General features: G+C 37.9%; 2 non-coding genes across 2 annotated transcripts; both read left to right on the forward strand.

Moving 5' to 3' along the window:
- The first annotated feature begins 2,797 nt into the window (after positions 1-2,797).
- LOC113314589 lies at positions 2,798-2,901 on the forward strand. The gene has a single exon (XR_003342477.1). It is a non-coding gene; the product is annotated as a small nucleolar RNA R71 (small nucleolar RNA).
- Positions 2,902-7,626: 4,725 nt separating this feature from the next.
- LOC113314590 lies at positions 7,627-7,730 on the forward strand. Its single transcript, XR_003342478.1, has one exon. It is a non-coding gene; the product is annotated as a small nucleolar RNA R71 (small nucleolar RNA).
- The last annotated feature ends 6,954 nt before the right edge of the window (positions 7,731-14,684 follow it).

Here is a 14,684-nt window from a genome sequence, read left to right on the forward strand (position 1 = left end):
TGCTCTTTTCGCTCCGCGACTCATCCGAACTTTATTTATTACCTAAAAATGCAAAATTAATTAATAAAAATATTTATTCTTGAAAACACTGAAAATACAGAATATGGGATAATATGTAGAATTAATGCATACAAGATGAGTTAAATGCCAACAAAAAGGGGTAAAATATATACAATATTTGGCACTCATCAAATACCCCCAAACCTGAATTTTACTTGTCCTCAAGTAAAACAAAACTAAGGAAATCCTAACTATACCACTGTCGCTGGTCTCTCGAATGCATTTAGCGTATGCACTAAGCCTTTTAAACCACTAAGTGTCCCTAGTGGACGAGTTGAAGTCTCGTGAAGGTTTACCAGAGGTGTGCCTACAAAACCTAAGGACAAAATATAAGCTCATATTCCATCAAACGTGACATGTGCAAAACAGTTAAGCTCACAGCAAAATGGAGATGTCAATCTAGCTATCAAGGCACAATCCTAGCACTGATAACAAATAAGGACATGTGATAAGAGTGTAAAGTGTATCTACACATGTGTAAAGAAAGATCTGAAGTTATGACTACTAATCACCAAGAGATAGTTTCTCAGGCTAAGAACCAAGGTCGAAATCTAGCTAGCTGTCCGGACTTTACGAGAATTGTGAATGAGTTGGAGGTATTTCACAATTACTCGCGTTGTACATCAATGGCATACACCCTCCTTGCTTATTACAATGAAACAACAAAATGACTCTTTACATGACTCTTATTTACATTGACTACTCTCTTTTATTTTTGGAACAAGAGAGGATGGAATTGATAAATACTTGATTTTTTTGTATTTTTCTGATTTTTTTTTTTTTCACAAGAACTTGAAATTGATTTTTACATATGGTAGCTCTTTTGATACATAACAAAAAGAAACAAAAAATTACATGACACTTTGCAAGAGGTAGCCCTTTTTGATGCACCCAGTTAAATTCGATGGTTGTCTTTCTTAATGTAACCTCCACCTTCTATCCCAACCAACCAAAGAACAAGCTAGTCAAGTTTCGTTCAGTATTCTAAAGTGATTGGCAATCGTGACTTCCTATCAAACACCTTGAAGATCGAGGCCATACATGTATTGGTAGATCGTGCGCGTGCAAATTTCTTATCACTATGTGAATTGTGCTAGAATCAGGGTGCCTAAATATCTAGACTAAGACTCCTAAAAATTACATATTTGCACAAGAGTCAACATTTCAAGGTAAATGAGCTCCATTTTTTATGTTTTTTTTTTCAATTTTTAATTTTTAATTTTTTTTTTCATTTTTCATTTTTTTTTTCAAAAAGAAGGAGTTCTTGTTTTCAACTATGGCATATATCAAAGTATCTACTTTTCACACCCAAACCTAAACTAAACATTGTCCTCAATGTTTCAAAATATGAACAAAATTATAATACAACATATGAAGAGGATCATGTTGAGTAGAGAAAAAGGAAAGAGAATACCCGATTTCGGCGAAAGCAATATTAGAACTCCGTTATTCAAGGAAAGAATCCAACATATGTCAGCCGAGATCATATTGGATTAGCAAAATTTATACAAAAGGAACAAAAAGGTTTTTAAGAAATTTTATCTACTGGATTATATACAAAAATTCACCATACACTAACAATCTAAAGAGTTGAGGATCAACCCAAAAGACAAAGTGTAGAGGTTTCAACAGCTTCACACAATAATAATATGATAGGCATGCAAGTGAAGCTGTGAAACAAAATGAGCTACCCCCAAACCTGGATTTTACAGAAGATATAATTTTGAAAACAAAATCGCGCAGTTTCGGGGGTTCATCATGCACAAGGTCTAACTCAAAGTGAACTGTGCTAGGGACGGGTACACATGCTAATTCCAACTGTGGTTCCTCAAAGATATTATACTTAGATGCAAAATAGTCCAAGAGGACTTGAGAGGCACACAGTTCCAGGCCTAGATTAGGGACTCTCAGAAAAGTCGGTTTGACAATATGGGTACAAACCAAATCTAGGTTGGGTGGAAGGCCATCAGATTGTGACTTATGTAGGACGATAGGCACATCATTACTAATCGCATCAACATCTCCTAACTCTTCTACACGTGTCACAATATGCTTACCATGCTCACACAAATCAGAATCATCAACATCATCAGAAGAATTATTCTCATGCATCAGCAAATCAGTGGAAACATCACAACGTGACCCAGGTAGAGAATCAGACACAACAATTATATTTTCATGCATATTAGTGTCAACAGAAGATTCTATATTACCTAAGTCATCTTCATAGGACAGATGCACATGCTCAAAATCAGTATCAACATCACATGTATATGGAATACTAGAAGAAACATCATTCATGAAGGTCGAGGCAGAGAAGCCTAATGTATTTGAACCCAAAGGTTCCATAACATTTTCAGCATAGACATGTTCTTCTAACATAACATCATCATCATCATCATCATAGTAATATGCATACTTGTCCCTATTAGCAGTTGTGGTGTCATTAGTCAACTCATGTTCCTCTAGATTAGGTTCATATTCAATATCATACACATGAGAAGGACTAGACATGCTATTTCCAAAGTTCAATTCATTACCACCAATATCATGTGACAGTGTCTCAGTTTCCCTAATGGACTCCCAGTGACGGGTTTTCTCTGCAATCTCAGCTAAAAATTTCCATGCATCATCCACGGTTTTATCAAGAAATTCACCATTACACATACACTCAACCATGGCTCAAAATTTAAAGTCTAGTCCCTCATAGAGGATAGCGACAAGTCTCCACTTCTCAAATCCATGGTGTGGACATTCGCTCAACAAATCATTAAAACGTTCAAAATAGTCAAAAACAGTTTCCTCATCCAACTGGACAAAACAATTGATATTTTGACGAATAGCGATGGTCCTATGATGTGGAAAAAATCTTTGGAAAAATTAATTAGTGAGTTGTTCCCAAGTGGTGATTGATTGTGGTCTCAAACCGTAAAACCATGTTTTGGCCCTTTCCTTTAGAGAAAATGTAAACAAACGCAATTTCAGAGAGTCTTTGGACATATGATCAGGTTGCATAGTCCGACAAATTTGTTCAAACTATCTTACATGAGTATAGGGGTTCTCAGAATCGAACCCTCGAAATATAGGAAGTATTTGTATCATGCTTGCATTTATTTTAAAAGGGGTATTGGTTTGAGGTAATACAATACATGATAATGGAATTTTTATTGTGGGATACATGTATTCATGGAGAGCACTAGGTTGGCCCATATTGAAAAGACACAAAGCCCACTATTTGGTTTTAATGGGTTTGGATTTCTGGGAAAAATATTTGGTTTTAATGGGAGACATTTTTTGGTTTTTTTAAAATTTGGGAGCAAGTTTGGTTTTAATGGGATAAAGAAGAAAAAATTTGGTTGTTAAAATGGGAGCAAGTAAAATTTGGTTTTTGAATGGGAGAAAAGTTTTGGTTTTTGAAATTAGGAGCAAAATTTTGGTTTATTTATTTATTTTATTTTTTTTAACAGAAAATAAAATTTGGTTTTTGAATGGGAGCAAGCCCACTGTTGGTTTTGTATTTGCTTTGGCTCAGCTGGTTTGAAAACGTTTGGTGAAACTGAGTCCAAAATCTCGGCCTAGAATTTGGGTACTCGGCCCACTAACGAGTTAACCTAGCGTGATCGGTTACAAGCTCAGCTGGGTTTAAAAACCCAGAATACAAAATACCAGTCCAAATTAAACAAGCTCACAAAAATTAAATACAAGCCCACAAATTAAACAAACAAGCCCACAAAAATTAATTACAAACCCAACAGAAAATAAAAAGCCAAAAATTGGCTTTAATATTACAAGCCCACAATTAAAAATTGGAAGCCCACAATTCGGGTTCTCTTAAATGGGTTACCTTTTAAGCACAGCCCAGCTGCTCTGATATTGTTGCAAAAACCCAGTTGGGCTTTGGTTCTTTTCCTTGGTGGCGTCCCAGCAGAGGAAAAATTGGTTCAGAACAGCAGGTCCAACAGCAAATGAAGTGAAGCAGATGCAGATGCAAATGCTATGCAGTGAAATGCAAAAATAGCTAATAAAACTACTAGAAAAACACAGCACCAGTCCCCGGCAGCGGCGCCAAAAACTTGGTGGGCCCGGGAAAGCGTATAAAATTGAAGCGAAATGAAACGGGCCTACAGTAATACCGCAAGTGCACGGTCGTCGGTTGTAGCTCGTGCAAGTACGGGTCGATCCACAGAGACTGGGTGTGTTTGGAGTTCTCTAGCTATTTTGGGCTCTAATTTGTTGTTGGTTAACTATGAAGCCTTTTGGGCTTTGGGCTTAGGGTACCTTTGGATTATAGGCTTGTTTGATAATGAAGTGAACTGAGCTTGGGCTCAGTTGGTCTTGAAGTGCACTGGGCTTTGAATGTCAATGGGCTTTGAGTACCCTTGACAGTGAACTGGGCCTTTGGTGGACTGAATTAGGCTTTTGCCTTAAACCTGAATTGGACTGGGCCTTTAATTGAGTTCAGGCTTTGATTGAATCAGGCTTTTACTTTAAAAGTGACCTGGGCCTTTGTAATGACTGAGAACTGGGCTTGGTAACCTAATGATGAGCTGGGCCTTGAGCCTTTAGCTTGAGCTAGGCTTTGAACCTGGGCTTTTGAGAGGAAGCAGCAGCAGCAGTAGCAAGAGGAGGGAAAGCAGCAGCAGCAGCAGTACTGCACAGCAGGGGAAAGAAAGCAGTGCACTGCAGCAGCACAAGCAATGCACAGCAGCAGCACAACAAGGAGTAGTTGAAGTAGCAGGAGCAAAGACAATGCAATAAATAAAATGTAAAGAAGCAAAGACAATGAAGTAAAGAAGACTAACAAAATAGCAAAGAAAACAAAACAAAGAACATCAATGACAGTGGAGGAAAACAAAAGTAACAAGGAAACAATGGAGGAAATGGAACAAACCAAGGCTGTTTTAACAATGAAAATACAGAATATGGGATAAAATGTAGAATTAATGCACAAAAGATGAGTTAAATGCCAAGAAAAATATATAAAAATATGCACTTTTTAGCACTCATCAAATACCCCCAAACCTGAATTTTACTTGTCCTCAAGTAAAACAAAACTAAGGAAATCCTACCTATACCACTGTCGCTGGTTTCTCGAATGCATTTAGCGTATGCACTAAGCCTTTTAAACCACTAAGTGTCCCTAGTGGACGAGTGAAGTCTCGTGAAGGTTTGCTTAGAACGTACCTACAAAGTTCTAGGTCAAAATATAAGCTCAGATTCCATCAAATGTGACATGTGCAAGTCAGTTAAGCTCACAGCAAAATGGAGATGTCAATCTAGCTATCAAAGGCACAATCCTAGCACTGATAACAAATAAAGACATGTGATAAGAGTGTAAAGTGTATCTACACATGTGTAAAGAAAGATCGGATGTTATGACTACTAATCACCAAGGGATAGTTTCTCAGGCTAAGAACCAAGGTCGAAATCTAGCTAGCTGTCCGGACTTTACGAGAATTGTGAATGAGTTGGAGGTATTTCACAATTACTCGCGTTGTACATCAATGGCATACACCCTTCCTTGCTTATTACAATAAAACAAAAGATGACTCTTTACATGACTCTTATTTACATTGACTACTCTCTTTTATTTTTGGAACAAGAGAGGATGGAATTGATAAATACTTGATTTTTTTTTTTGTATTTTCTGATTTTTTTTTTTTTTTTTTGTAGCTAGAACTTGAAATTGATTTTTACATATGGTAGCTCTTTTGATACATAATAAAAAGAAACAAAAAAATTACATGACACTTCGCAAGAGGTAGCCCTTTTTGATGCACCCAGTTAAATTCGATGGTTGTCTTTCTTAATGTAACCTCCACCTTCTATCCCAACCAACCAAAGAACAAGCTAGTCAAGTTTCGTTCAGTATTCTAAAGTGATTGGCAATCGTGACTTCCTATCAAACACCTTGAAGATCGAGGCCATACATGTATTGGTAGATCGTGCGCGTGCAAATTTCTTATCACTATGTGAATTGTGCTAGAATCAGGGTGCCTAAATATCTAGACTAAGACTCCTAAAAAAAATACATATTTGCACAAGAGTCAACATTTCAAGGTAAATGAGCTCCATTTTTATGTTTTTTTCAATTTTTTATTTTTTAATTTTTTTGAATTTTTTCGATTTTTTCAAAAGAAGAAGGAGTTCGTTTTCAATTATAGCATATTATCATGGTATCCATTCCATACCCCCAAACCTAAACTAAACATTGTCCTCAATTTTTCAAAAGATAACAAAATTATAATGCAACATATGAAGAGGAACATGCTAAGTAGAGTAAAAGGAGAGAGAATACCCGATTCGTCGAAAACACGAACCGAACTCCATTATTCACCGGCTAGAATCCAACATTTTCAACTTAGATTATATTGGATTAGCAAAAATATATACAAAAGAAACCAAAAAGTTTTAAAATTTATCTACTGGATTATATACAAAAAATTCACCATACACCAAAAGTCTAAAGAGTTGAGGATCAACCCAAAAGACAAAGTGTAACGGTTTCAACAACTTCACACATGAAAGAAAAGCACGTGAAGCTGTGAAACCAAATGAGCTACCCCCAAACCTGGATTTTACAGAAGATATAATTTTGAAAACAAAATCGCGCAGTTTTGGGGGTTCATCATGCACAAGATCTAACTCAAAGTGTACTTTGCTATGGACGGGCAAACATGCAATTTCCAACTATGGTTCCTCAAAGATATTATATTTAAATGCAAAATGGTCCAAGAGGACTTGGGAAGCACACAGTTCCAAACCTAGATTAGGCATTCTCAGAAAAATTGGTTTTACAATATTGGTACAAACCAAATCTAGGTTGGGTGGAAGGCCATCAGATTGTGACTTATGTAGGAAGATAGGCACATCATTATTAATCACATCAACATCTCCTAAGTCTTCTACAAGTGTCACAACATGCTCACCATGCTCACACAAATCAGAATCATCATCAACATCATCAGAAGAATTATTTGCCACTCATGCATCGACAAATCAGTGGAAACATCACAACGTGACCCATGTAGAGAATCAGACACAACAATTATATTTTCATGCATATTAGTGTCAACAGAAGATTCTATATTACCTAAGTCATCTTCATAGGACAGATGCACATGCTCAAAATCAGTATCAACATCACATGTATATGGAATACTAGAAGAAACATCATTCATGAAGGTCGAGGCAGAGAAGCCTAATGTATTTGAACCCAAAGGTTCCATAACATTTTCAGTATAGACATGTTCTTCTAACATAACATCATAATCATCATCATCATCATGATAGGGATTTTGCAATCTAGGATAATTTTCAATCCTAAGGTCGGAGCTATGACAAGAATAAGACTCTAACTCATGGGGGTGACTCATACCATGTGGTGTTGTCCCTGTTTCCCTAACAGATTCCCATTGATGGGTTTTCTCTGCAATCTCAGCTAAAAATTTCCATGCATCATCCACAGATTTATCAAGAAATTTACCATTACACATAGACTCAACCATGGTTCGAGATTTAAAGTCTAGTCCCTCATAGAGGATGACGACAAGTCTCCACTTCTCAAATCCATGGTGTGGACATTCGCTCAACAAATCATTAAAACGTTCAAAATAGTCAAAAACAGTTTCCTCATCCAACTGGACAAAACAATTGATATTTTGACGAATAGCGATGGTCCTATGATGTGGAAAAAATCTTTGGAAAAATTGATTAGTGAGTTGTTCCCAAGTGGTGATTGATTGTGGTCTCAAACCGTAAAACCATGTTTTGGACCTTTCCTTTAGAGAAAATGTAAACAAACGCAATTTCAGAGAGTCTTCGGACATATGATCAGGTTGCATAGTCCGACAAATTTGTTCAAACTCTCTTACATGAGTATAGGGGTTCTCAGAATCGAACCCTCGAAATATAGGAAGTATTTGTATCATGCTTGCATTTATTTTAAAAGGGGTATTGGTTTGAGGTAATACAATCATGATAATGGAATTTTTATTGTGGGATACATGTATTCATGGAGAGCACTAGGTTGGCCCATATTGAAAAGACACAAAGCCCACTATTTGGTTTTAATGGGTTTGGATTTCTGGGAAAAATATTTGGTTTTAATGGGAGACATTTTTTGGTTTTTTTAAAATTTGGGAGCAAGTTTGGTTTTAATGGGATAAAGAAGAAAAAATTTGGTTGTTAAAATGGGAGCAAGTAAAATTTGGTTTTTGAATGGGAGAAAAGTTTTGGTTTTTGAAATTAGGAGCAAAATTTTGTTTTTTTTTTTTTTTTTTTAAAAGAAAATAAAATTTGGTTTTTGAATGGGAGCAAGCCCACTGTTGGCTTTGTGTTTGCTTTGGCTCAGCTGGTTTGAAAACGTTTGGTGAAACTGAGTCCAAAATCTCGGCCTAGAATTTGGGTACTCGGCCCACTAACGAGTTAACCTAGCGTGATCGGTTACAAGCTCAGCTGGGTTTAAAAACCCAGAATACAAAATACCAGTCCAAATTAAACAAGCTCACAAAAATTAAATACAAGCCCACAAATTAAACAAACAAGCCCACAGAAATTAATTACAAACCCAACAGAAAATAAAAAGCCCAAAAATTGGCTTTAATATTACAAGCCCACAATTAAAAATTGGAAGCCCACAATTCGGGTTCTCTTAAATGGGTTACCTTTTAAGCACAGCCCAGCTGCTCTGATATTGTTGCAAAAACCCAGTTGGGCTTTGGTTCTTTTCCTTGGTGGCGTCCCAGCAGAGGAAAAACTGGTTCAGATCAGCAGGTCCAACAACAAATGAAGTGAAGCAGATGCAGATGCAAATGCTATGCAGTGAAATGCAAAAATAGCTAATAAAACTACAAGAAAAACACATCACCAATCCCCGGCAGCGGCGCCAAAAACTTGGTGGGCCCGGAAGTGTGTGAAAATTAAGCGAAATGAAACGGGCCTACAGTAATACCGCAAGTGCACGGTCGTCAGTTGTAGCTCGTGCAAGTACGGGTCGATCCACAGAGACTGGGTGTGTTTTGGAGTGTGTAGCTGTTTTGGGCTCTAATTTGTTGTTGGTTAACTATGAAGCCTTTTGGGCTTTGGGCTTAGGGTACCTTTGGATTATAGGCTTGTTTGATAATGAAGTGAACTGAGATTGGGCTCAGTTGGTCTTGAAGTGTACTGGGCTTTGAATGTCAATGGGCTTTGAGTACCCTTGACAGTGAACTGGGCCTTTGGTGGACTGAATTAGGCTTTTGCCTTAAACCTGAATTGGACTGTGCCTTTAATTGAGTTCAGGCTTTGATTGAATCAGGCTTTTACTTTAAAAGTGACCTGGGCCTTTGTAATGACTGAGAACTGGGCTTGGTAACCTAATGATGAGCTGGGCTTGTGCTGTGAGCCAAACTCAGTTGCAGCAGCAGCAGGAGTGGCTGTAGCACAGGGCAAGAGAAGCAAGCTGGAGCAGCAGCAGGAGAAGTTGAAGTAGCAGGAGAAAATAGCAAACAAAATGAAGGACAAGTGAAAGTAAAACAGTGGCTGTGAAGGAATGAGGAAAAGTGACAGTGCAATGAAACTAAACAAGAACAATGGAACCAAGGCCTAAGCCAAGGGCAGGGGTGTGAAGAAGACAGTGAAGTAAAAAAAAAGGAAGGAAAAAAAAAAGCAAAGCCAAGGCAATGGCTTTAGGCATTCAACTAGAGTGGGAAGAGAACCAGCTTGCTCACAGTCACTAGTGAGCACTAGTTTCTCCCCACTGCTCAATCAACTCAATGCTCTAAGGATCTAACCTAGCATTGACACACAACAGTAAACTAATCCTAACATTTGAGAAGCTAACAGTTGACAAAACAAGAGATTCAAAACAGTGACAAAACAGGAGAGCCTAGGCATACAACTAGAGTGGGAAGAGAACCAGTTTGCTCACAGTCACTAGTGAGCACTAGTTTCTCCCCACTGCTCAATCAACACAATGCTCTAAGGCTTTAGCCTAACATTCACACATCTAAGAATGACATGAACAACATGAGAACATTACAAGACAGAACAGAACATACACATTAAACAGGACAGGAACAGTAAGAACATAACAAAATATGTTTTGAACAATAACAGAACTAAAACAGAACACACATGATAACAATGCTAACAGAATGGATGGAGAAACAGTGAACATACATAAATTCAGAACAAAAATTAACAGAACACAGTTCTGGACGCTGGCTATTCCAGCATATTCTCTCACACACACCCTCCAGTTCTATTTATACCCAAAACATCAAATTAGGGTTATGACCCATTTTCCCAAAATCCCAAAATAAAACAGTACAATTAGGTTTACTGTTTTTCTAATGTCATGGGTCTAATTGAGCCCATTTCCCTACTCTAATCCTCTCCTGGTACGGTCCCAACATGAATTAGGGTTTCTAGAGAAACCCCCAAATTACAGAGAAATTAGGGTTAGTGATACTCACCCAAATCGAGGAAATTTCTTCCATGTAGTCTCGACCCATGCTTCCTCTGACCTTCCTGCTCTTCTCGGCTGCTTCAATTTCTGTCTCTAACCTCACCTATTTCATCAACTTCTAAACTAGGGTTGTCGGGTTGAGAAGTTGATGTAATAGATGGCTAGAGAAGAAGGGGACGTGATGGTGGTATCTGCTACGGTCGGGGAAGAAGTGATGGTGGTGGATAAGGCGAGGTAGTGACAGTTTGCAGAGACAGGGCATGGAGGTGGTGGTGGTTCTGCAACTGATTTTGGGAGAAGGGGAAGAAGCTCGACTGTTTTGGGAGAAAGGAAGTGTTTGTTTGGGTATAGGGTATCGGGTTCTACGGTGTGAAGCGGGGATAGCGCGGTTTGATGCTCTGCGACAAGGAGCGATGGATGGGAAGATGGTAGGTGGATCCAACGGCGATACGGAGGTAAGCGTGGAGCGACCGTCGGATGAAGCGATGTAGCAAAACGGACGACCCAAGATGGAGATGGGCGTTGCGATGTAAAGCGGGGGCTTCGGAGTTTGATGTGCGATGATGGAGCGACCGTAGGATGCTGAGATGCTTCGATCTGACGGCTGAAATCCGAGACGGGCTTGGATAGTGGAAATGTGTTTGAGTAAGGGTTTTGGGCCTTGGGTATGCCAAGCCCATATCTTCTTTAAGGACAATTCTTCTTCTTCAAGCCCACTTCTAGCCTTTTGGTCTTGTGCACAACATTCTTCGCGGCTTCCTTGTGTAATTCCTCCCGGCTTTTCACTACTTTTCTGCTCTTTTCCGCTCTGCTATTCATCCAAACTTTATTTATTACCTAAAAATGCAAAATTAAGTAAGAAAAATATTTATTCTTGAAAACAATGAAAATACAGAATATGGGATAAAATGTAGAATTAATGCACAAAAGATGAGTTAAATGCCAACAAAAAGGGATAAATATATACAATATTTGGCACTCATCAAATACCCCCAAACCTGAATTTTACTTGTCCTCAAGTAAAACAAAACTAAGGAAATCCTACCTATACCACTGTCGCTGGTCTCTCGAATGCATTTAGCGTATGCACTAAGACTTTTAAACCACTAAGTGTCCCTAGTGGACGAGTTGAAGTCTCGTGAAGGTTTGCTTAGAACGTACCTACAAAGTTATAGGTCAAAATATAAGCTCAGATTCCATCAAATGTGACATGTGCAAGTCAGTTAAGCTCACAGCAAAATGGAGATGTCAATCTAGCTATCAAAGGCACAATCCTAGCACTGATAACAAAAAAAGACATGTGATAAGAGTGTAAAGTGTATCTACACATGTGTAAAGAAAGATCTGAAGTTATGACTACTAATCACCAAGAGATAGTTTCTCAGGCTAAGAACCAAGGTCGAAATCTAGCTAGCTGTCCGGACTTTACGAGAATTGTGAATGAGTTGGAGGTATTTCACAATTACTCGCGTTGTACATAAATGGCATACACCCTCCTTGCTTATTACAATGAAACAACAAAATGACTATTTACATGACTCTTATTTACATTGACTATTCTCTTTTTATTTTTGGAACAAGAGATGATGGAATTGATAAATACTTGATTTTTTTTTTTTTTTTTTTTTTTTTTTTTTTTTTTTTTTTTTTTTTTTTTTTTTTTTTTTTTTTTTTTTTTTTTTTTTTTTTTTTTTTTTTTTTTTTTTTTTTTTTTTTTTTTTTTTTTTTTTTTTTTGAAGAAGGAAACACTTTTGATACATATACAAAAGGAAACAAAAGATTACATGACACTTTGCAAGAGGTAGCCCTTTTTGATGCACCCAGTTAAATTCGATGGTTGTCTTTCTTAATGTAACCTCCACCTTCTATCCCAACCAACCAAAGAACAAGCTAGTCAAGTTTCGTTCAGTATTCTAAAGTGATTGGCAATCGTAACTTCCTATCAAACACCTTGAAGATCGAGGCCATACATGTATTGGTAGATCGTGCGCGTGCAAATTTCTTATCACTATGTGAATTGTGCTAGAATCAGGGTGCCTAAATATCTAGACTAAGACTCCTAATAAAAATACATATTTGCACAAGAGTCAACATTTCAAGGTAAATGAGCTCCATTTTATGATTTTTTTTCAATTTTTTAATTTTTTTTTTTTGAATTTTGATTTTTCAATTTTTTTTTGGAATTTTTCAATTTTTTCAAAAAGAAGAAGGAGTTCGTTTTCAATTATGGCAAATTATCATGGTATCTACTCTATACCCCCAAACCTAAACTAAACATTGTCCTCAATGTTTAAAAATATGGAAAGAATTAGAATGCAACATATGGAAAGGGACATGCTGAGTAGAGTAAAAGGAGAGAGAATACCCGATTTCGGCGAAAGCAGAATTAAAACTCCGTTATTCAAGGCAAAAATCCAACATATTTCAGCCGAGATCATATTGGATGAGCAGAAAATATATACAAAAGGAAATTTTACTAACACATTATCTACAAGAAAATTTGGTTTTTTTAATGGGATTGGACTTTTTGGAAAAAATTTGGTTTTGTTGGGAAAAAGACAAATTTTGGTTTTGATGGGAAAACGAAAAAGAAAATTTGGTTTAAAAATGGGAGCAAAGTAGAAATTTGGTTTTAAAAATTGGGAGCAAAAGAATTTTTTTTTTTTTTTTTTTGAAAAAGAAAATAAAATTTGGTTTTTGAATGGGAGCAAGCCCACTGTGCAAGGCTTTTGTGTTTGCTTTGGCTCCGCTTGGTTGAAAACTTTTGGTGGAACTGAGTCCAAAATCTCGGCCTAGAATTTGGGTACTCGGCCCACTAACGAGTTCAACTAGCGTGGTCAGTTACAAGCTCAGCTGGGTTTAAAAACCCAGAATACAAGATATAAGTCCAAATTAAACAAGCTCACAAAAATTAAATACAAGCCCACAAATAAATTATTACAAACCCAACAGAAAATAAGAGAAGCCCAAAAATTGGCTTTAATATTACATGCCCACAATTAAAAAATTGGAAGCCCACAATTCGGGTTCTCTTAAATGGGTTACCTTTTAAGCACAGCCCAGCTGCTCTGATATTGTTGCAAAAACCCAGTTGGGTTTTGGTTCTTTTCCTTGGTGGCGTCCCAGCAGAGGAAAAACTGGTTCAGAACAGCAGGTCCAACAGCAAATGAAGTGAAGCAGATGCAGATGCAAATGCTATGCAATGAAATACAAAATAGCTAATAAAACAACAAGAAAAACACAGCACCAATCCCCGGCAGCGGCGCCAAAAACTTGGTGGGCCCGGAAGTGTGTGAAAATTAAGCGAAATGAAACGGGCCTACAGTAATACCGCAAGTGCACGGTCGTCAGTTGTAGCTCGTGCAAGTACGGGTCGATCCACAGAGACTGGGTGTGTTTTGGAGTGTGTAGCTGTTTTGGGCTCTAATTTGTTGTTGGTTAACTATGAAGCCTTTTGGGCTTTGGGCTTAGGGTACCTTTGGATTATAGGCTTGTTTGATAATGAAGTGAACTGAGCTTGGGCTCAGTTGGTCTTGAAGTGTACTGGGCTTTGAATGTCAATGGGCTTTGAGTACCCTTGACAGTGAACTGGGCCTTTGGTGGACTGAATTAGGCTTTTGCCTTAAACCTGAATTGGACTGGGCCTTTAATTGAGTTCAGGCTTTGATTGAATCAGGCTTTTACTTTAAAAGTGACCTGGGCCTTTGTAATGACTGAGAACTGGGCTTGGTAACCTAATGATGAGCTGGGCTTGTGCTGTGAGCCAAACTCAGTTGCAGCAGCAGCAGTGGCTGTAGCACAGGGCAAGAGAAGCAAGCTGGAGCAGCAGCAGGAGAAGTTGAAGTAGCAGGAGAAAATAGCAAACAAAATGAAGGACAAGTGAAAGTAAAACAGTGGCAGTGAAGGAATGAGGAAAAGTGACAGTGCAATGAAACTAAACAAGAACAATGGAACCAAGGCCTAAGCCAAGGGCAGGGGTGTGAAGAAGACAGTGAAGTAAAAAAAAAGGAAGGAAAAAAACAAAGCCAAGGCAATGGCTTTAGGCATTCATCTAGAGTGGGAAGAGAACCAGCTTGCTCACAGTCACTAGTGAGCACTAGTTTCTCCCCACTGCTCAATCAACTCAATGCTCTAAGGCTCTAACCTAGCATTGACACACAACAGTAAACTAATC

The sequence above is a fragment of the Papaver somniferum genome, chromosome 9 (genome assembly GCF_003573695.1).
Source record: "Papaver somniferum cultivar HN1 chromosome 9, ASM357369v1, whole genome shotgun sequence".
Classification (NCBI taxonomy): domain Eukaryota; kingdom Viridiplantae; phylum Streptophyta; class Magnoliopsida; order Ranunculales; family Papaveraceae; genus Papaver; species Papaver somniferum.